Raw genomic sequence first — 24,514 nt, 5'->3', positions numbered from 1 at the left:
GCCTCCAAGGTGGAAATTGAGGGTTAAGTTTATTTCAAGCAAGGCTTCTAACCTCTACCATCTACATAATGTTCAGCAGTCCCAATGAGCTGCCACACTCTAGCCTAGGGCTGGACTCGGGCCTCCCCAGCCCCATCCTGCTCTGCTGGGCGACACACCATTAGGCTGAGCGATGGACACGTCTCTGAGCCCCTGCTCACAGAAGCCGGGCTCTGCCCCTCCGCCCGCTTCCTGCTCCCCTTCGTGCCACCAGACACATGCTGCCTGCGGCTGCCAGGGGCAGTGGGAGGGCACACCTCTGCAGGCCCTGGGTTGCCGCCCCAGCACGTTGCTCCCACACACCATGGCTGGTTTGTAGGTGCACAAGACAGCAGCTCGTCTAAGATGGGAGCTCCCGGCAGAAGACGGCCCGCAGATCTCTATCCTACAGGGTCCCTTAGCACACGAACTACGCAATTACTAGAAGGGGTCTGGGATTTGAGTCCATAAGGACGAAAAGTGAGCAGAAGGAGGTTCCCTTGGAACTTTGGCAAAGGACCAGAGCCATGCCTTCCGGAGCCCAGGAGGCTCTGCCCAGTCTCGGGACTCCTAACAAGGCCCAGCCCTGCTCCACTGGTCTCTCTTAAACATACAGAGAGGACCTGCCAGCAGAGACAAACACAGCCCAGCCTGGGCTCGCTCATCTAGAGCGAGGTGTGTCTTTTGCTCTGTGGTGGGGCTACTGAGACCTAAGACCAAGTGCTAATTAATAATAATAACAGTGGCCATATACTATAGTAGCTAGGGCTTATTGAACATTTTAAATGTGCTGCCTCTGTGCTCGAAGTTTTGAATCCATTATGTCAGTCAGTACTCACAATTGCTCTGTAAGGCATTATGTCATTCAGCAAATGGTTCATCTGCGGCTCCAAGAGGTTGTGTCACTTGTTCTAGCTAACACAGTTTTGAAAGAACTGAAACTAGCAGAGAATTCAAACTCTGAGTGTCTAGCAACAAACCCTGGGCACTTTCTGCTGAGATGGGGGTGCTTTGCCAAAGAAGAAAGATGCCCTCAGCTCATCCTCAGCCCCAGTCCCATCTTACACATAGTCACAGCATTCTCCCTGTGCCATCTGGGGCCTCACACCTTTGCCAGGTTTCTCTTAGATTCCAAAGTTCTCTGCGTCATTCAATCATGCAGGGACCCTCATTGAAACACGTTTCTTTTTTTCCAGAGCAACCTGAAGTCATCTCTCTTCTCAATATATTCAAGAGTTCTTTTTAGAATGAAAGGGCAGAATTCCGTTATCATTTTTCCATACCTACAATATACTCAGATAGGAATATTTAGGGCCAGTTTTATCTATGATACTCTTTTAGCCGTTAAAATAGGTTTATGTGTGCTAAATTGCTTTAGTCGTGTCCAACTCTTTGTGATCCTATGGAGTGTAGCCCGCCAGGCTCCTCTGTCCCTAGGGTTCTCCAGGCAAGTATACTGGAGTGGGTTGCTGTGCCCTCCTCCAGGGGATCTTCCCCAATTGAGGGATCAAACCCAGGTATCATAAAAGGAGTATTTATATATTCATGCAAATATATTAATCTATACATGTAAATACATGAATATATTTGCATACACATATGAATATTCCTTGTATGATTCAATAAAATGATTTTTAGTTTATAGTTTAGAAATAAACCAATCCACGATTCTTTATGCTTCATCTGAATTAGAACTGAATTAGTTCAAAAAGTAGGGTTTTCTTCTGTTGGGAGGGTGAAGATACACTGGAAGCCACCAGGGCCACAGGGCAGATCATAAGCAGGGCTTTGCTTGCATTCCCTGTTCCCAGCCCTAGGGGACTGAGAGTCAAAGCCACAGTCTGCCTTCTTCCCAGATCCCTGATTCATTCAACCACATCATCCCCAAACTGCCTCAGAATACTGCCTCATGTGGGTATTTTTACTCCTCAAGCCCAAGGAGCAATTGGGCATTTTAAATAATCGCTTTTGCAATGACAGCACTATCCAGACCATTCTCGGTCCTTAATCAAAGTTACCAGCAGGTGAATTCACAGCATTTGCCCGAAGGATGTTGCAACAGCTTACTGACTTCCTGTTTCAATATGACTGTCATTTCAAGAGAACTACTCCCAGTGAGGAGAAAACAAAATTCAAGTACATGTGAAATCTAACTGAATGTAACAAAGATGATAATTTATGTTTTCCAAATGAATCAAAATGTGAATCAAGCTTGGGGAATGTATTTGATCCTCTCGGGATTACATCACAGGCAATTTCATACCCTCATAATGTGTTTCAAGACAGACATTTCATGTTCCCAGGGGCAACATCGGAAGCATTATTCCTGGGCTTTCAAGGGTTTACATGAGCAATGATGCCATAGTGGGAGCCTGAGAGTCAATTCATTATAGGTACACTTTACTAACTATAAGCCAGTTGAAAATATGCATCTTATGCTGATTTTTATCAGTCTCAGTGACAGTTCAGACAAGAAACAGACACTGACAGGGGACAGGAACCAAAATTGATCAAAAAACAAGATTCCCTTATATGACCTCAGGGGCCTTTATCAATCGTGTTCAGCTATGACTAACTAAGGATAGGGCAAGCTTTGAAACATGAATGTCACGGAATCTTTTCAGACCTCAGGAGAAACTATGGTTCTCTCCTCCCCAAACTGCACATTCACACCAAGTTTTGCACATATTTTGTGCAAAAGGCCCTCCAAAGACCATCCACTGACCCCTACAGATCTATTGACACCATGGATCTTTAAAACAAAATCTCTGTTGCACTCATTTAGGGTTGAAATGAAAAGAAAACTTGTAATGGAGTCAGGGTCAGAAGAAAGTCTACCCTGACCTCTGAGAGAAGCCCTGAGAGTTTTTATTCTTGCTCTTACTTGACATGAGTGTTGCATAGTTTTCCTACAATGGCAGCAGGAAGGTCTTCCCTGTCCCTCTCTATCAGCAGCTGAAGTAGGAACCAGGCTGCATCCAGGACAGTCATTCTAGACCTCTGCTTGGCAATGTAGTAAAAAATTCATCATCTACCCCACCACCCTGAACCTCAGTATCTCTCTCCTGACTAATCCTTGATCTCTCTTCTAAAACAAAGTAACCATAAACAACACATAGCAGAAAATAAAAGCAAAAACAAACAAAACCCAACCTACTTTTACAACCGAGGTCTCCATAAGTCTTTGGAAAGGCATAGATATGGGAACTGGGAGATTAATTTTACAATGCTTATTTTCCTACTTGACTGAAGAGGCCACATGATTGGTCTACAAGCGACTTGTATCATCAGCCCCCAAGAAGTTAAACTTGGAGTTTCCTGAGGTCCTACCCAGACCTGTGAATCAGAATCTATGCTTTTAAGACTCCACCTTCACCAGTCCTTAAGCACTCTTACCATTAAGAGCTTCTGGTTAAAGACTCATCTACTTGAGTTCCCGCAAGTTCCCACAACAAGATAACGAACTCCAGCAGATATTGGCCCTAAAATAAACATCCATAAACACCAGGAAGTCCTCATAAAGTCAGAGGCAACACATTTCAATTCGAAGAACTCAAGCTTCAGTTCATCTGCGGAGATTCTCTCCCTGTCTTATTGCCTAACTTGAAGTAAAGCAGTTCCTAACATCTAGTACTACCAAATTGTTCAATGCAACAGTGCTCAGCAACTTAACAAGTATAAGTCTGTGAAGGCCAAACAAAGTCCTGAGAACACAGCATTTGCGGAGGATTTTTGTAATGATTATTTCCATCAAGGGGATTTCATAACTGGCTGAGTCACCCCTTATTCCATCCTACCCCCACAACAGCTCTTCCAAAGATTACTTAACCACCCTGGCTTTTAGACCTCATACCAAAGAAAACTGGTGTTTTAGCCTTCAATGGAGAGAAACAATCATCAAGAAAGGTTTGCCCTGCTAGTACAGATATTGATCCCTTCCAATTAATAGATATTCATTGACGAGCTACTAGATGTTGGCACTATACTAGGTGCTGGGGGCATAAGAGTGAACAAAACACAGAAGCTGCCCTGCTCAATTGGACTGTCCAGCAAGGGCACCCCTTCTGAAAATGATGTAATAGCTCTTTCCAAGGTCATCTGGCCTCATTGGCCATCTCCTGCTGGGGTTACAGTAGAACTAGAGCAGAGAGAGCCAGGTGACCTGCTTTGGCATTTGGGAATGACCACACTTGGAAAGAACTTCAACTCCCTTAAAAAACAGGGTTAGGGCAGGAATAGCGATGCAGGTGTAGCGAATAGACTTGTGGGCACAGGGGAGGAAGGAGCAGATAGGACGAATTGAGAGAGTAGCATTGACATATATATATATATATACTACTGTGTGTAAAATAAATAGCTACTGGGAGCCTACTGTATAGCACAGGGAGCTCAGTTCGGGCTCTGTGATGGCCTAGACGGGAGGGACGGGGGATTGGGAGCGAGGCTCAAGAGGGCGGGGACATAGGTCTACATATAACTGGTTCACTTCATTGTGCAGCAGAAACCAACACAACATTGTAAAGCAATTATCCTCCCATTAAAAATAAATAAATTAATTAATTAATTTCAAAATCAAAACCAGGACTGATTCTCCTTTCTCCAACAACCCCAAGCCCTTGGCTTCACAGGAAACCCTCATCAAGACCTGGAGTTGGCAGCCATGAGTTTCACAACGCAGCCTCAGCCAAAACCAATCTCCACGCAGGACAGAATAAAGCAGCTGGTTGTCTGGGTGGCTGCATGTCTCTCCCTGAGACAATAGCGTGTTTATGTGTCGGAGGGTTAGGGGCAGGTTAACATAAAACCCACCGTAAACAGAGCTGTTAATTCAGTTGCTGGCAGGGGCTTCTGTTATCTTCTGAATACCTCCCAGAGGGTATAAGCCCTACCTTTTCATTTGAGTTGGCAGCAGAGTTATTTTTTTGCACCTGTTGCTCTGCTCCAATAACAACTCAGTTAAGCATTGATTTGTTGGAAAATAAACAGAAAAAAAGCAAAGAAAGGCATCTGCCCAAACAGCCTGAGCTGGTTTGACGGAGCATTCATGCCAATTTGTTTTTCCTATAAAAACCAAAGAAAAACCAGCGCTTTCAGTTTGAATGTTATCCTCCCACTCCCTGAGAAGAAAAGGTGGTATCGAAGAGACCAGCCAGAGCTGGCAGGGCCCAGGAGCCAGAAGACACTGTACTGTTCCATTGGCTGGCTCTACGAGGGCGCTGAGGGGTGTCTGAGATCTGCAGAATGACATGGCCAGCCTCCAGCCAGCCCAGGTTAAGATCCTGAATCAGATTAACAAGGCCAGAGAAGGGGCTGCCAGGGTATGATCATAACCCAAACCACACTCTTCCAAATGGCTGACTTCTGCAAGTCAGTAAATTCGGGGAGTAGGTGTGGTCTCTGGGTTACCTCCCCAAGCAGAGACTCAGCGTGGCTCTCCCAAAGGCTTCTTTCATTCAGTCCTGGGTGATGAGCATAATTTGAAAACCCCCGGTCCCTGGACCATAGCTTTCCCAATGGGGAAAGGAAGTTAGCCATACCTACCTCCAAGGCAAGCTGTGTAGACTCATTCATGTCCTGCCAAGTGACTTGAGATCCCAGGTGTCCTGTCAAAAGGACCTAAGATGTTCACTGTATGATGCCCGCATTAATTCAAGCATCACCGCGCTCTCATTTCCCAACAGTTTGTCGATATCACATGATGTGCTCAAGCCAGAAAGGGCTACAAAGAGCTAAACAAATCACTCAAATGGAGATCATGACAACACTAATTAAGCGGTGGCATCATTACCTAGCCTTCAACACACTGTCAGGCAGAGCCTCTTAATATCTCTTTTTTTAAGCCTTGAGTGGAAAACCTGGGACGTGCAGGCAATGCGTGATGTTCCCCAAGATTACCACCTCCCCGCAGCTTTCTCTCAGCCATTGGGCTTTCATTATCACCAGACCACTGGCATAATGGGGAGGGGAGGTCACAGCAGTGGGGGGGGAAGCCTCCGAAACGCCTCTTCTCAAGGAGCGTTAAGAACAGGGTGTTCTGACAAGAGGAGGGATATGGCTGGCTGAGCATTCCCAAGCATTCTTGTCATGAGCAGGGCAGGGAGTGGACTGCCTCAGAACCAAACTGGGCAGCCAGAAAAATAAAAGATTTAACAACACCCTCAGTTGACTGAAAAATAAATAAGACCCAGGACGCAGGAATGCGGGAAGGGTGGAGGGAGGTTAAGAGGCTGGAATCAGAGCCAGGAAGGGTTGGGATGGACTGGGACAATGGATTTGACCAGGTCGAGATTAAAGTTTCTTCCCAGAGAAAGACTGAGATGCCCCAGCCAGGGAAAAATCAACAGCCACCGATTTGGGATCTCACAGATGGTATAATTACAAAACAGCAGTCAAAATTATGATGAGGATGACAGTTTATATTTATTGAGTGTTTATGATGTGCTAGGCATTGAGCTACACTTTACAGGAATTGTCTCATTCACTCCTTGCAATAACCCCAGATGTGGATACTAGTATTATCTCCATTTTTACAGAAAAGGAGGCACAGAGGACTTGAGTAACTTACTCAAAGACACAAAGCTAGTAGATGGTTGGATGTATTATAATAAATGTATTGGGGTGTGGAGGGAAAGTGCCATATAACTTTTCATAGCTTTGAAAATGGACCCTTGTATTTCCAAAGTCAAGGTGATTCTCTTTTAGGATCACACACTTTTATTTTTGAAGCTGAGCTCCTTTAAGTTCAGCTGTATAATTTTTTCCCCCAAATGTGAGCATGAAGCATACTAAGCATCCCTGTGCCCTGAGTTGAAAGTTATTTTAGTATCCATCCGTGTGGATGCTACCAAAACACCCGTTCATGTCCACCCAAACCCATCTGTCAAAACTTCAGCCTGGCTTCCAGTTGAAAGCCCCAGGTTGACTCAGCAATTGGGCTTGGCTGCTTGAAGTCACCTCAGACTTATTAGCCATGATAAAAGAGCGGTAATAATAACAAGGAAATTGAAAAATTAAGGGGAAATTATGCCTCCTTTAGAAAAGCATCTGACGACTAAGCCATCACACATGGGTCCTGATGTCAGACCCACTGTGTCGTGGACCTCACGCTGATGAGGGGAGGGGTCTGGGAGCCTGCATTCCATCCCTCTGAGAAGTCTAGGAAAGTTTTCCCCGACCTCCGTCATACCCATGACCCTGCAACTGTTTGTAAAAACGTAACCATAAAACAGACAGGACTTCACTAGACTCATTCCAGCATCATCTTTGCAACCTAAGAAACAAATAATACATGAATTTTTTCATGCGTTAGAGCATCTCCTGTTTAGAAGAAGTAGGGTTTTCTCTTTGTACAGACAATCATTAAACAACCATAGACAAAAAAGTCGTGTTCCTTTCTAGAGTTTTGCTGCAAGACCGATAGACTCTAGGCATACCGGGTCTCATTTTCCCTTCCAGAACACCCTTCATTCTGCTTCCTCTAGCTCTCTGACCTGTGGAGTAAGCCCTCTGGAAAATAACACATGAAAATACTCCTCAGCAAGGCAAGGGACTTCCAATCAAAAAGGTTTTTCCCAGGGATCAAATTCCTTCCAGCTGATTATTCAGGTATTCCTCCCCTTGCTTCAGTGGACATCTCTGACACTCCAAATGCTCAAATCAAAACAGCCGAGGTCAGCTAGATGAGCATGATAAGAAGGAGCCGGGGCTCTCCCTGCAGCTTCCCAGCATCAGGAGTTGTCACACATTTGAATAATTTCATCATATCAAAGGGAGCCCAGCTACGTGACTGGCAGGACTCAATGCAAAAGGAAAATCCAGAGCCCCTTGTCCCAAATGTGTTAAGAACTTCAAGACAGCAACAACAGAGTGTTAAACCAATCACGGTGCTTTCTAAGTGCTGGACCCTGTGTAACTGCGTGGCTGTATTCCGCTGACCCCAGCCCTATCCCAGGGGGTCAGTGCCAATTCTTGCCTTCACCTATGCCCTTGTTCTATCATCATGGAAGGCAAGGGGACACTTTGCTGTCTAAAGCTCCTAAAGTAGTTAGAAGAATAAAAAAAAAATATGACATGGAACATGCCTGTAATAGCAACTGGCTTATGGCAGCACTCAACACAGTTTAGCTGTTATTAGCATGATTATTATTATTGTCATTATCTTCATGATGCCAAGGTCCCTTGACAACTCCAAAGCTACCCATAGACAAGAACGATGGGTGGGAAGAAAACACACCCCACTCTGATAGAAACTGTTTATTAGCCACTGCTGTTCATTTCATCAGCTGTGTGTAAGAGAGTGCTATGAGTTAGGGACTCTTAGCGTTCTCTTTATACTGTGAACCCATCTTGCAGCCCACTGAGGATTATGGACTCCTCAAAACAACACTTTTGAAATGACAAAGTAAAATACTAAGATAAGAAAGGAAGTTTGTATTGAAATACAATTTTCAAAATACTTTTAGAAATAAGTGTGTGATAACATAAAAATATATGTGCTTCTTTGTTGTTGTTGTTTAGTTGCTCAGTCATTTCCGACTCTTTGCAACTCCATGGACTGCAGCACGCCAGGCTTCCCTGTCCTTCACCATCAGAGTTTGCCAAAACTCATGTGCATTGAGTCAGTGATGCCGTGTGCTTCTTTATTAGTACATTAAACAAGAATAGCTAGTGCAGGTTCAATAACTTCCATGATATCAAACTAGTGATGAATATTGATATTTTAAGACATCTGTAACAAGTGCAATGTGATATAGAAATATCTGTAATTTCTCTGGGTGACAATCAGTTACAGCTCTTGCTACTGAGGAGTTCAGTACGCTGCAGTCGTACTGAAATTGAATTGAATTCACATTGAATATTGAATTTTAAATTACTGAAAATAAAAATTTTATTTGTTTTCACATCCAAGTCCACAAAGCCTCTGATTTCTCCCCATGGACAGTAAGAGATCCTTGGATCCCAGGTTAGAAACATTTCCTGTTTTTGTAGTAAGGACTGCTTGTTTAATTCAAAGAGCCTCAGCTACCACTTCTACATGGCCAGAAGCCTCATTAGAACAATTTACAGGAGGTAGACCCCATAGTGCCTTGCCAAAATAGCATTTTTTTTGAAAGCCTCTAGAATACCCAGAGTGATTAATGCCTTAGATGCTGTGGCCAGTTAAGTATCTGGAGACACTCAAGAATTTAAGGGGTGGGCAAAGCATATAAAGTTGTGATTAGTCATGTGGACTGCCGGGAAGGAGATCAGTTTCTTCTAGAGGCTTCTACATGCCAGGCATCAAGACAGGATAAAAAAAAAAAAAACGTGCTATGTACCTTTCCCAGGTCTTCCTTGAGGCTCCCGTGGGTGGTGGTTTGCAGCCAGCTCAACAAAAGGCTCCGCTAAGAGATCCCCCTTCACATGGCTCATCCTACCTCCCTGCTTGCCTACCTTCCCCACTGAAAACGCCGCTTACCAAGGTCACAATGCAGAACCAACATTGATCATTTTGACAAAACAAAATCCCAGAATTATCCAGCCATTCCTCCTCAAGAGAGACTCACTGAAAACACCCAGGTTGAGGACTGATCCTCCAATTCCATTCCACAATTACTAATTGTTTACTCATAAGCGTGGGTCCAGATGCTTTCAGATTCTTTGTCTAGTTTAATCCTTATAACAACCTGTGCAGATGTTATTACCCCCATTTTCCAGATGAGGAAACTTATATTCTGGAGCTTAGATAATTCACCCAGTGTCACTCAGCTGCTCCGTGACAAAGTTGAATGTGAACCCAGGTGTTCTGACTTTACCAGAATGCCTGTGTTCTTTCTACCACATTCCAACTGCTTCCAGGCAACAAAAACCCATAGCCCCCTGCCTCTTGAGATACACAAGCAGCCAAAGTCTACACTTCACCCATGTTTCTCAAGCCACAGCCTCTGGTCAAGGGAGTTAGAAAGGTAAGCTAGGTGTCCTCTGATTTTCTCAGTGGACATAATTGAGACAGAGGTTGAATTGAGGCCAAATCTAAAGTCCAGTTGCAAGGAAAAAAACAAGTCTTGTCAGTAGTTACCATGGAGACAAGGTTGAAATAATCTTTACCTTTCAGGCCCTACTTACCTCCTCCAATAGAGTATATCATTAGTCCTTATGAGAGAATTTTTTTAAAGGTTCCTCAGAGGGAACCCTCAAAAACCTCTTTGAGAGAGTCATATGATCCTAGCCCTATTGTCATATATAAAAGTAGCAGACTTCTTTCATAGTCCAACAAAGACTTGATAGACTTTTGGAAGAAGTCTGCATCAGGTCAAGAAAGGGATGGCAGGTGAGCTAAAATTTCTCAAATCCACATTTGGACCAATAAAGGTCTAACGCCAAAGGCCATTTATGTGGTGTCTATGATATAGAGTGAGGGGTATGTGGCTGAATAAGAACTTTTAAATACACCACAATCACGCCCATAAAGGCCTAGTCCCCAAGGCCATTTATGTGGTGACTAGGATACAGAGTGAGGGGTACATGGCTAAATAGGAACTTTTAAATTCACCACAATCACAACATCAAAAAACAAGTGCTCATCTGGACAAGGACCTACAAAAGTAAAAATAAGTAGTTATTATAATAGTGGGGTTCATGAAGTAGTCTAATAGTCCAGTAATCAAAATATTATAGTAGACCTTTTGGCTCCTTTTGATTTGGGACTTGGTTTTCATCAGAGGCACATTTGGAATGTACGAAGCATGTTTAAAATGTTGGTCATATTTAAAATAAATAGATACCCTTAATAATAATGAAGATGCTGCTGAAAAAGGACAGGAAGGAAACTCTTAGGGCCAGGGTGTGGGGGAAAATTGGAAGAGAAGACATAATATTAATCCAATGAACCAGAACAAGGGGCTCAGCCCCGTAAAACAGACCAAAGACAGAATGTGGTTAGGTGCTAGTGAAATCAATTTTCAAAGGAGTATTTTACAGGGTATTTCTTTTAAAACAAGGCCAATTAAAGCCCTGGGAGCCTCTTTAAATGGGCCATCCTGCTTGATTCTATTACAAGCTCTGATTTTTCCAGACTCAGGCCGAGGGCCTCTGGAAAGACTGGCGTCTCCAGGTGGGCTGCCCAGTGGCTAGGCCAGCCATGTTCCTCTTCTGATGACCCCTCAGGTCTTCCTCTATAGGAGGTGAGCCCACACCCATCCAGTCTACCCAGTAATTCATGGACAATCAGTCAAGTGAGCTGATCAGCACCACACAATCTGAGTGGCCTCTATGGGGGCCGAAATATCCACTTTTCAGCCAGCTGCTTCGGGGTTTTACAGAAAAGGGCATTAGAGTGCCTACCGGGGAGTGCTAGCGGCTGCCAGCGGCCACAGAACAGTCAGCTGCAGTTGCTGCTATACCCACGCTGACTTCAGATAAATGAGACAATGAATAAAGATGGGATATTGTCATGGGAACTGACTCAAGCACCCCTGGGAAAGTCTCCCGGTATCCAGTCTGCAGTACCTCCACAAGGCATATCCCTGGGCCAAAATTCTGAAGACCCCAAGGAAGCCATTTAAGGGCTCCCACTGGTCTTCTTTCCTGTCTCATCCTTATGAGGGCATCTCTCATCCCATTCTTAGCTTTCACAGCCCCAAGTTAAACCTGCTGACCTCTAGACGTAGCTAGCTTTCCCCAGTCACCAGATTCTGAGGACCGAAGTGTATCTTAAGGATGACCAGGTTTCAAAATGAGGAATCAAAAGCCCAGAGAGGTGGAGTGTGTTGCTGGGGGCACACAGCTTTGCTGGGACTACAAACCCAGGTCTCCTGACTGCCAGTCCCGGCTGTCCCGCACCCTGCCTGGTCTACGCCGTGCTCCCATCACTCAAAAACACGAGTCTGGAATTCTTCAAGGAGAATCTGTAAAGAAATTCTTTTCCCCTCTGAAGTCTGATAATTCGTTAATCAAATAACTCTGAGGGATCCATGAAAACTTCTACTCCGGCACATCTTAGCTTCCTGACATCAAAGCCACTTGGCTTGAATATATGTTCCATCTTACCATGACCCATTCTCCCTCACTGCACTCTTTGTTTTCTGCACAGCTTAATAGCCTGGACCTTTAAACCCCTGTCTGATTTAAATAAACATAATAGTCACATATATCTAATAAGAGCACAATGGCTGCTCCTCAAAACAAATCATATGATTTAAAATCCTATTATGAAAAATTAGACAAGAAAATGTTAAATAAAGTTTATTATTTTCCCTGTCCCTTCAGTGATTGTGCAACAGATTTAAGAGAACCCCACCATGACACGGCTGCCGTCCTGCCTCAGTCTTCAGACGACCATCCCCCGCGCACTGCCGGCGTGCCTCACCCCGGCTGAGAGCTCAGCGCGGTCGGTTACCCGGTAACACAACCAGGGTGAGAAGCCAGGTCTCCAACGCCAAAGCCGCATGGAGCCGAAGCCTCCCAACTGGGGCCTCTCCCACAACAGAAATGATTGTCACTTCAATTCTACCAGAGAGGGATCTTAACAAGAGAAATGGTCTGAAACGGCAGAAAAAGGTATCACCGAAAATCAGGTTCCGACCTTGTATTTGATTCTTCCAAACCGTGGCATTGCCTCTCAAGTGTTTTAGCAGTTTCTACCACGGTGTTCTCGGTATCCACCCCACCCTATCTCCCAGAGGTCTTTGAAAATCCCATCTGTTCCAAAGGACTTAGGGAGGACTCTAACTGGAGGAAGCAAGGCAAAGACTGAATCACTTTCGAATGATTTGTGTAAACCTCTACGACTGGGCTTGATACTTGAACATTAAATAGGGTTCCTACACTGAGTTTTCAAAAAGCAAGATGGTCTAAACAACACAATTCAGGGCTAACCTTAATTTAGGGGTGGGGAGTAGATGGGGATGAGGAAGAAATAAAACATTAGAAGAATCCACAACATTAAATTCTACTTCCTAGAAGTGAACTTTGACCCACAGCACTCGCATTCTGGCCTAGGACCTGATATGAGTTCCTTCCAGTTTCTGGTTTGCTAACCGAATACAGTTGAGTAAATATTTTAGCCTCTCAGTTTCCATTTTGTTTCGGCCTTTGAAATCATCAAAAAGGTACTGAAAGAGAATCTGCATGAAGTTAGTAAATTAAAGGGAGCACAAATGTGGAATCATGAGTGTGAACACAGGACTTCTCAGAGGTCCAGAAAGGCACAAATTATTTCCATCTGGAGGCACTCACAGTATATTTTTTTAAAAAAGCAAAAAAAAAAAAAAATCAAAAGAGCATTGTTTGAATTTAACAAATAGATGCTTTTTAACTCAAAAGAAAAAAACATAATTGAATTTGAGATTTTTCATACGTATGAGGCCTGGATCTAAGGCATCACACTCCCCACAATCACCCTAACAAGTTTCCAAATAACGCCGCCATCTTGAACAGTAATGCACGAAAACTAAAAGCAAAGTTGTTCCCTCAACGTTACTTTCTTCTAAAGTGCCTCTCTAAAATAGTTTAGAAATATGGAGGATTATCTCCATTATATTTATTATTTTTTCAAATGTGATCACACATTTTCAAATGACCTTCATTTCACGTTCCACTGTCTTTTAAAGTCTGTCCACATAAGCCATTAGCGATGGTGCAGAAATAATGTAATCCTACACGATTTCAGATTATAAAAAGATGAATTTGATGAGTTATTTCATAGTTTCAGGACTCAAGTTCTCAAAAAGAAGATAAGTGGAGCCTTTTACAAAATCCGAACACAGCTATTAAAGTCATTCTCCTTTTCTTAGAATTAAAGAGTATTCACTTTTATGGGGATACATAAAGTCATTCTTAAAATCTCTTACGAGCCTTTCCTGGTAGCATCCCTTACCCCTAAAATTCTTCCTAATAACACAACTTCATCTCTCCTGTTGGAAATCAACTCTTCCCTTGACCTCAGTGGAATTAGCGCATGGCCACTCATGAGCCCCAACTACACTTTTATGCAGTGAAAAGCTCTATCTAAATACATCCTCTCAGCCATGCCTACAGAACAAACTCCTGAATTAGACCTTCCATTGAAAAGTTCTCCAGTCCAAACACTCCCTCACTTTATCCCTGTTACTAAGGTCAGTGCAGCAAGACACCTGTGAACTTAGACCCAGAAGCTTACGCTTCATCTTAACAAGATCATGCTCCCACAATCCTAGCAGTATCCTAAATCTTGGCAAAGACGGATGGTGAAAATGTCACTTTCCTGACTCGGCATTGTCATTTACCAACAAGAAGATTATCTCCCCACTGTTTCCAGTTCTAGCCACATGGAGGCCAATACTTCTCCACTGTGACCAAACGAAATCAAAAGAACCCCTGTCTTAGAAGACATCTGGTGCTGCTGACTCACGTCTGCCTGTCTGGTCACAGTATCCCATCATGGAACAAAGGGCTAGTCTGTCCCCTTGTGATATGGCGAAACTCTTTGCCCAAATTGTTTTTGTTTTCTGGACAGAGGTGTGCAATGCTCCCCAATACCCTTGCCTACCCACGCTGCCTGAACACTTTTTCTAATGTGGGTGCATTACACCTTTGCCTGTTTCCAGCCATTTTCCAACACCAGAATATACTGAAGATGAATCTGCCTTTCCCTACAACTAATGGAATGAGTCAGGAAAATCACCAATAGCAGACATCTCTAGAAAATGAGAATGTGTGTTCTGAGCCCCAACAGCAATTTAGCCAACCAGTTCTTCACTGAGAAGAACATGTCCCCAGCTTTCAGAATTTCACAATTCAATCCAGGGAAATGGCTTTGTCACAAAAAGAGAGGGAAACCAGGGGACATTTAAATTCAGTGATTGGGAGCCCCTTCAGATAGCATTTAAAGTCAGCCTGCCGCCCTCCAAAATCAAGTCCTAAGACGACCCAGTGAGGTGAACACAGCTGAGGCGCGTTCACTTCCTGCCAGCTGCCTCCGGGAGTCTCTTTTATTTTCCTCTGTCTGATTCAAGGCAGGTTTCTCTTTCCACTCAGGTATTTGAATTCCAGACTCCAAAGAAGGTTTAAAAATAAGGACTTACCTCATCTACCTAAAGATTCTGGGTGGGAAATCCAATAGCTGTGGCGAATGGAGGGAAGACTGCTAGAAGCACTCACTCCAGCTTGTACGGGGACAGGGAACCAGGAGTGTTATCACGTCTGAGCCCTCATCAGAGTGAAGATCAATGCACATGACAATAATTTTAAATCATTTTGTAGGATGTTAAGCAATAAGCCACCAACCGGGAATTCCCTAAGTCACTTCCCCCTCTTCTGATTGGCTGCCGGGCCCTTTAAAAAAATAAAATAAAGGATTACAAACATTTGCTCATTTGCATTTGGCCAACTCACACGTTAGTGTTCAAACAAAACAGGTCTAACCAGGTTATGCCTGTGTCTCGAGAACAGAGAGACAACCTGTTAATGGATGAGGAATTGATTTGGTGGTGACTGTTCTTTTCAGCTTAGAGGCTGTTTCAGGTGAAAAACACCAGGCTTGCTCCCCAAAGATAGCACCAGGAGGAGAGAATGTAAAAGTGATGTAAGCAGAAGCTCAAATCTGGAGGAGATGGTGGTATAGGGGATTCAGGGGCTCTCTTAAACCTCTGTCTTCATGTACTAATTTATGTTCAGTCCACTCTGCTTCAAAATCAAGATCTTTTTCCTGGCCACAAAGACACCAGGTTTTTATGGGGCTCCCGGCCAGGTTGCTGGAAACATAAATTCTCTCTCCAGGTGCCATGATTACCTCCTTGACATGGACGCTTGGAAATTTCAGTGGACTTTGAGAAGCCCATCCCCCCTAAAAGCCCATCCCCCCTGGCCCCAGGTATGAGATTTGGAAAATCTGAAGGAAGGGTCCTGGGAGGGAGAGTCTACCCTGAGTTGAAAAAGTGTAAGAGTCAGCTGTCAACAACGCAAAGGCCTGACTCTCTGGTGTCTGCTTAGCCAGATGCTTCCTCTTGACACTTCCATGGTCTTTTGTTTTTTAACTATATATCAACCCTCCGTATAGGTGCTCAAGAGAGAAAAACCAAGATGCTGAAACTAGAAATACAACAACACACTTTGGGCAAGAAGATGGAATTTGAGGGAGGATCCAAATTTGAGGGAGGGATTTCAAATACCTACACAATTCCCACCCCCATGGCCAAGGGCCTGCTTCACTGGCTCACAGATGCCCTTCCTCCAATACAGGTGAATGTCAGCTCCTGGCAAGGAAAAATACTATGAACTTTCTCCCTTGGGTCTCCTTGGACACTGGCCTGGCGTGAGCTAAGTGTCTAAGTGGATTTCTTTAACTCATCAGGCCTCCCCTCTATGAGAGGGGAGAGGGAATTTGAGTTTTGGCAAAGAGACAAAGATTTTGTGATCAAAAGCAAGAAGTTCCTTGTGCAAAAAAGGAAAGTCTGTATATGGGCAACGACGAACAAAAAGTAAGCCGTTGCCCAACAGGAGGCGGGCTATTGAGTGGACGGTAGCACTCCTTTTTTGCTGGTTGTCCTGTGTGGGCGCCGTGTTTGCTGAGGTTCTGGAGGGTGTAAAAGACTTGGTGGGAGGGTAGGTCCAAGAGGGTCTCAGAACTCAGGCAGGTCCTGAAGGTTTTTGAAGGTTTTAGAAGTATAATTTAAGGGGGCTCTGAAAAACACTTCTATCTCCCTGGCTTTCACTAAACATTCCCACCATTCCCTACCTTCAACCTTCGTTTCCCAAAGGCCTTGTTAAAACACACATATCTGATAAACATAGTAAATGTCATTATTGCCCATTATCACATTAGCCCTAATTAGTCTATCAGCTCCAGATCTGAGAGTAGGGCCCTCAAGGAACAGACTGGGTTTTGCTTAAAGGATGAGTCAGGAGCAATCTTAACTAGCAGCCCCACCCACTTCAGGGGGATGCTCTGTGTGTGTGTGCAGGGGTGTGTGTGTGTGTGTGTGTGTGTGTGTGTGTTGGTGGGAAGGGGTGGTGGGGTGTTATGAGTACCAGTGTAACTCCAGGAAGCAAACTTGATCTTCTTTACAGTTTTGCCTGAGGTTAACCTGAGACAGCATGGACATATGTGGGAGGCAGGGGGTGTGTGATCAAGAAGTGGTTAACTTCAAAAACAGCTCCAAAAGTGATGTGATTCACAGATCCAGTCCCAGCCACCTTTAATTGCAGGCTCTTTTATTAATATTTCTAGTTGAAGAGGTCTAGTTATATCTCCAATGTCTTCATCTGCTCTTACCCTGCTCATTTTCTATCAGAGGACTACTCCATTAAGGCATTCCTGAGAAGAGTCATTTGAAGATGGAAATGATGAAAGGGGAAGGAAAGATGTCACCCCATTCTCATAAACCACTTTATTTGTGGAGTCTTTATGTATATATACAAAATACCTAACAATGTGTCTGGTCCTTATTGGGTTCTTATTAAGTATTGTTTCTTTTCCTTACTTGAGACTCAGCTAAACCTCCCTTAAAAGCAAAAACATCTTCCTCCTCCATCCAAAAAAAAAAAAAAAAAAAAAACAACTAGATGTTTAGGCCTGCTACATCCACAGAGAAATCCCTTCAGAGTATGAGGTGTTTTACCCTGTGGTTAACTTCAGTATGACACCACATACATCAAATTAGACAAATGGATGGTTACAAAGATAGACAGATGGGTCAATGGATATCACATCCATAGAGGAATTCCTTCAAAGTATGAGGTCTTTTACTCTATTGTAAAAGAGACGGCACTTATATCAAGTTAGATTGATAGATAGATAAAGATGATAGAATGGATGGCAGTCATGATTTTTATAATCAAGACAAACTTGATTTTTACAATCAAGCTACAAGGGCTTCCCTTGTAGCTCAGTCAGTAAAGAATCTGCCTGCAGTGCAGGAGACCCGGGTTCAATCCCTGGGCTGGGAAGACCCCTGGAGAAGGAAATGGCAACCCACTCCAGTAACCTTTCCTGGAAAATCTCATGGACAGAGGAGCCTGGTGTGCTATAGCCCATGGGGTCACAAAGAGTCGGGCACGACTGAGCAACTAACACTTACTTACTTACTTGATTTTTAACTGCAAATGTCAGAAGTTGGATTTGATGATGAGACCTTCAACTGCAAGAGCATTAATCCATATCAAGCATGTCATTGCTGTTTAAAAGTGTAACCACAAAACCATCAAACATACCAGAGCCTGTTTATGAACACATTGTTAATTTCTCGAAAGTCATAACCTTCCCCAGGAGAAATCAGGCAAAAGTCTCATTATTCCGTCAGAGTTCTAACCCCAGCATAGGTTCCATTTGCTCTCTGCTCCCAGGATCTCCTGGCGACTGATAAAGACAAAGGGAGGCAATGAGGTGATGAGACAAAGCTGACTGCCTAGGTTTTAAGGATGTGAAGACAGAAAACAGAGAAGCAAAGCAGCCTGCCCTCAGGTCAAGATCCAGATAATACCAAGAACTGGAACTAACTCTGCAAACTCAATTACCCTGAAGAGAAACCTTCCTGGTTTCAAGGCTGTAACACTGTCTCAGACCTGTCCAAAGACACAGAGGCCTTGGGTCAGGTTGCAATGCTCGTTCCCATAAAAGAAAGAGTGGGGCAGAGCAAACCAAGCCGGATTGTGTGCAGTGACCTGGGGACCCTGAGTTCAGTTGAAATGTCTACCAGGAGATCCACATCTCAGAATCAATGAACCCCAGGGACCTTAATTCCTACACCAAGGCCAAGACAAAGAATCTCCCCGAGCCAAGTATCAAGCCCTAAGGGGTCGAGTCTTAATACCAACACAGGCTGTGGTTACAAGGTTAATGAGAGCACTGTGCTTGCTGTGGAAAAAAAAAAAAAAAAGGATGCTGGCTTACTTTACACAGCACCTTTTAACTAGAGGCCCTATATTTATTTTTGAAAGCAAATGTGTGTTTATATATGTTTCTGTCTATCATCCCCTCTTGATGACATGGAATTACCTCCAGGGCAGAATGTGGCAATTATTTAGTGAGAGCCACACAAGAATATTACTCTAGAATTGACAGAAACAGGAAACTCTGGTGAGAGGAGAGGGCTGATGTAAAGAATTATCTGGTTAGGAGGCTGGCTAGAATTAAATAAGGAACTAAGATTAATACATATCATCTTGCCTCACACCCTACTCCCTCCTAAGAGCTCTGCTTCCAAAATCTTTCCATCTTTCTTAGATCAGATTCTCAAGGGTCTACAAACCCTCCGGGGAGCAGCTTCCTGGGCTCTGAAGGTAGCACTTGAGTTCCATTTGGAAGGTCTGACACTGACAGCTGTCTTAACAGCTATGCAAGCACTTTTTGACCATGTCTTCTGCCGTCACATTTGTACCTACACACTGAGAATATTCTCTGCCAATGGAATGTCCTACTTGCCTGCTGAGGTGGGGATGAACTTGGTGTTGCAGTAGGGGTGGGTGGTTCATCATTTCTGGAAAAAAAATGACCCAATGCATATATACATATGCGCACACACACACCCACAAATACACCTCAGGCATCTGGACTCATCACCAATGCACCAAAGAAGTGTTCTGAAGAACTATCCTCTCATATTTTAAATATTCTCCAAGACATCACCATTCTTGCCTTTTTAAATGCACCCCTGACCCGTTCTTCTGCTTCACCTTTATCTTATTACTCTCTTTCTGGCCATATCTCTCCTCCCAGACAACTTTACATGGTGCCCTGACTTAATGCCAACTCCACTGTTGGCATAAGCACTTTGCTTCTTGAATCAAACTGCTTTGAGTGTCTAAACAACATTTCCATCAGGGTCTTCAGGAGGCTTGTTTCTCCATTTCACAACAGGAGAACAGATGAGGCAAAAGTTGGCCGCCACTTCCAGGTCACCTTCTTGCACCCTATATTTTCTTATTTTTGTGTAGGCAAGAGCTTCTTACAATTATAGAGGTTATTTTAATGTATTATTTAAGTGTAAGAACTTTTTCCACTATCATGGAACCCCCAACTTTAAAACAGAATAAGGAGATGCTGCTGCAGATGCATCAGAGGTGAGGCATGGCAGCCTGCCCAGATCAGTCACCCTTCCCTGCCCCCGCAGGCACTCAGCCTTTTCTGACCCATGTGTCCTTGCTCTAAACGAATGCAGCATAAGGATCGCCCGTACAACTCAGGGGCTCCTGCCCACACCGACCAAATTGACACCTCCAAAGGTGAGTGACAGCAGAGACAATAATTAATATTGCATTCATCACCATCTATTTATATTTTGTGGGCTCCCGTATTATTCCACTAATGATAAATCAGCAGACTAGGTTCCTACTGTCCAAGAGGTTCATTGTAATGGGGCTGAACTTGAGTGAAGTTCTCGGTCCCTTATCTCTTTCAGCCAGGGGCCATGAGAGACAGCAAACTCTCAGACCCAAGTAGAAAATATGTAAAATCACAGTCTAAATGTCTAATGACTGGGAAGAACCTATGGTGTTGCAAGATGAGGGTGCTCGGAACCTATTCCAACTCAGCTTTCTCAGAAGCAGCCGGTCCAGTGAAAACGACAGAGATGTTGGAGTCAGACAGACCAGGATGAGCTTGTCATAGTTACTTACACTTTAGATGGGGAACATCTGTTCATTGGGTATATAAATACTTTCAGTGAGCTATTTAGATATTTAAATTAGAAATGTGCAGAGCACTAGCAGAGTGTCTGGCATTTGCTGGGCTCGTAGGAAATGCTTACTCTCTCCTTGAAGTATGGAGCTTAAATCTCAAGAGATCCCCTTAGGAATGTAGAAGTTACATAAGGGCGCTGTTGTTGTTCAGTCGCCAAGTCGTGTATGACTCTGCGACCCCATGGACTGCAACACACCAGTCCTCTCTGTCCCTCACCATCTGCCACCATCTCCTGGAGTTTGCCCAAGTTCATGGCCATTGAATCGGTGATGCTATCCAACCATCGTATCCTCTGCCACCCTTCATGGATCACTGCCTTGTCGTGGTGAAGGGGCGTGTGTAACTCAATGAAGCTAAAAGCCTTGCCATGCAGGGCCACCCAAGACAGAGGGGTCATAGTGAAGAGTTCTGACAAAACGTGGTCCACTAGAGGAGGGAATGGCAAACCGCTCCCGTACTCTTCACCGCAAGAACCCCATCAACAGTATTAAGCGACAGAAAGACGTGAAGCCAAAGGATGAACCCTCCAGGTGGAAAGGTGCCCAATATGCTGCCGGGAAAGAACAGAGGGCAATCACCAATAGCTCCAGAAGGAACCAAGCCGCTGGGCCGGAGCAGAAACAATGCTCTGTTGTGGATGCGTCTGGTGCTGAGAGTAAAGTGCGATGCTGTAAAGAACCATACTGCATAGGAACCTGGAATGTTAGGTTCATGAATCAAGGTAAATTGGACGGGGTCAAGCAGGAAATGGCAAGAGTGAACATAAGGGTGATGAGAGAACTAATTCTCCACGTTTCAAAAGACAAAGTAGAGAAGGGGAGGAGTGATGCTGGACAAGTTATAGGAAAATTGAAGCATAATAATGACTCTTCACATTTGTTCATTTTTAACCATGTCCCAGTCACTAGACTAAGAATTTAACTTGCATCACCTCATTTAATCCTCACAAAACTCCACCAAATACTCTTCTTCATAAATACTCTTCTTTGCAGAGGAGGGAACTGAGCCTCCTAAGCCTGAGAAGTAACTTGGCCAAGGCTGTACAGTAAAGCAAATTGCTGGACCTCAGACAAAGCCAGTGTCATTCCAAAACAAGTCAACTACAGCCATCTTCAGAAAAGAGATGCTTAACAGTGTGTTGAATTTTGGATTATAGAAAGTCACTCAATCGTGTCCAACTCTTTGCAACCCCATGGATTATACAGTCCATGGTATTCTCCAGGCCAGAATACTGGAGTGGGTAGCCGTTCCCTTCTCCAGAGGCTCTTCCCAACCCAGGGATCAAACCAAGGTCTCCCACATTGCAGGGGGATTCTTTACCATCTGAGCTCCTAGGGAAGCCCATAATATCTTACAGGGACAGGGAAAGCCAAGCTGAATTCTGGAAGGCAATTGGAGATGTGACTGTTTCTTGGAAGAGCAAGACTGTAAAGTTGAAATGAAAAAAAAATATGACAGGCAAACAGATCTGGATCTTCTAGGACAGTCTTCAACCCCTGTCCTTCCATACAAATATTTAAAAAGCCAAGTGCCCAGAATAATAATTGAGGGGAAACCCATTGGAAAAAGCTGTGACTTGGTCTTGCCTGGGAATTCATGAGTCTCTTGATACAAAGGTCACCCTGCCACCCACCCGGCCTAATAATAGCCCTAGGCAGGCTAAGTCCCACAGCCTCTAGATCCAGAAATGGCAGAAAAATAGTCAAGAGTTGGAGTGATGATCAAAGTATTACTAATGACAGTTGAGGGAAGCAGTGGAACTTCATTAGAGGTGGGGGTTTTCATCAGTGTTTCAATCCCATTCTTCATAAGCAACTAAGAGTGTCTCAAGAAAATATAAAATACTAATCAGATTCTGCTCCTAAAAGCCTTCCAGTTAGAAACTAGAAATTCTGGACTTGCTCATGCCTCTGGAAAGAATGCACCTAGAAACCTCCTGGAAATGATATCTGATCGTTGACAAGCACAACCGCTGGGACTATACAAATAACCTCATTTGCATAAATAAATTATTCATTTAATCCATTCAAAACATATGCACCTGCACATTGGTGGAATGTCAAGAAAGAAACCCTTGGAATTATTTATGAATAAGTCCATATTCGGGGGAAATCCAAATGAAATCTCCCCACATGTATCATGGCATGTCTATGATTTTTCTCCCCTTTCTTGCCCCCCCCCGCAACTCCATTCTTAGCAACCACATGTTGAGTACAGGGTTTGGAATTAGTCAATTTGTCTTCCTGGAGAAGAACAGTATACCAAATACCTATTTTGAGACCTTGTTTCTTTTATGACTGCGCGCCAGGAAAGTTTTATGAGAATCCTGATTTAAGGTTGGAGGTTAATAGCTCTGAAATTCTGAGAACCAAAAGATAATTGTGTAGGTGGGTATACAGTAAAACTGAAATAAGGAACTCCTCTGTAAACTGAACCAAAAATCTGCAGAGTCGGTTCATCTGAAAACTTCTCTTGGGAGGACAGCCCCAAGAGACTGGCCACAGTCTGCCCACTTCCTTACAGTGGAAAGTAAGGAGGCCCTCGAACTCTGTTCTGTTGGAAAGAATGGGAAATGGAGGGCAGGGGACAGAGCAACCTGACCAGGTGAGCATCCAAAAAGGGCATGGTCAGCTTGCCATAGACATTCTCCATCAACACCAAAACCAGGTGGTTCAGGGACTTTCTCCATCAGCACCAAAAGACTTCAAAGTCTGACCAAGGTTTATCATCCTTAAGTTCACCTGTTTGTGGTTCCCCAGGAATTGCAAGACTCACTAGAGCAGAAAACCTCAGGGAGTCCAAACTTAGCTCTCACAATCCTATGTGGTTGTGGTGGAGGAAGGGAGCCCTTGGCAAATTTCTGATTTTTGCCAATCCATTTTCTTTTCAGTTGGCAGGTCACCTTAACTTGGACGCTGAATGCACAGCTGGGAAAAATAGGCTTGTTAGGGGATGGGTCAAGGCTCTGTGAACATGAGCCTTGGCTGGGGGTAACATTCTTTGAACAACCAGGTAAGACGAGCCTAGGAAGCCATAGCACTATGCTGCCATGGACTCAATCGTTGGGCATCAAGACCCACCATGGGTCATGCCCAGCCCATGGCCTGACCCCCAGCGGACAACTCTTTGTTCTAACCCCTCTCCACTCCTCAGACCTGTTGGCAGCAAGCAGTAGATGGTAGGGCAGAGTTGCTGGAAAAGAGGGTAAGCGGAGACCAAGAAGGAAAGAGACAGACAGAGAGCAGTTACTGTGTGCTTCATTCTGAAGACTTAGAGAAACTGACTTGCCCCCCAAAACTCACCTTGGTAATTTTCCTTACCATTCTAGTCACAACTGAACCAGAATTGTATTTACACACCACCATTCTTCATGTTTGCCGCCTTCTCAAAAAGCAACTAGATCATTCTCCTGCTCAGAAATCTTTACCAGGATTTCCCTGGTGATCCAGTTGTTAAGAATCTGCCTGCCGACGCGGGGGACACAGGTTCAATCCCGGGAAGATCCAATGTTCTACCGAGCAACTAAACCTGGACACCCCAACTACTGAGTCCGCCTGCCTGGATCCCATGCTCCACACCCTGCTCACCACGACTAGAGAAAGCCCACATACAATAGTGAAGATCCAGGGCAGACAAAAAAAGTCTTTACCAGTTTCCCCATCCCCTGGAGCTGTGTCCCTCAAAGGATGACAAGATGATTTTTTTTTTGACAAGATGATTTTTAAGCACAAATAATAATTTCTATTTTAACAATTATATGTTTTCATGTGAAAACTAACTTAGTAAAGTAAAAGAGAGTCAGTGTAAGTCAAAATGAAAGTTATTAAGCAAATAATATGAACAGGTACATAGACATAGTGA

General features: G+C 44.0%; 1 protein-coding gene across 1 annotated transcript in view; it reads right to left on the bottom strand.

Annotated features, from left to right (window-relative positions):
* Window positions 1-15,193, bottom strand: part of EHF (ETS homologous factor) — a 43,297-nt gene extending 28,104 nt beyond the window's left edge. The window contains exon 1 of the mRNA XM_043909147.1: window positions 15,060-15,193. The gene's annotated coding sequence lies outside the window, so the exon portion shown is untranslated. The remainder of the gene's footprint in view (window positions 1-15,059) is intronic.
* Window positions 15,194-24,514: the final 9,321 nt, after the last annotated feature.

The sequence above is a fragment of the Cervus elaphus genome, chromosome 1 (genome assembly GCF_910594005.1).
Source record: "Cervus elaphus chromosome 1, mCerEla1.1, whole genome shotgun sequence".
In the NCBI taxonomy this organism is placed as follows: Eukaryota; Metazoa; Chordata; class Mammalia; order Artiodactyla; family Cervidae; genus Cervus; species Cervus elaphus.
The sequence above is the reverse complement of the archived record's forward strand: the minus strand, read 5'-3'. Positions and strand labels throughout refer to the sequence as shown.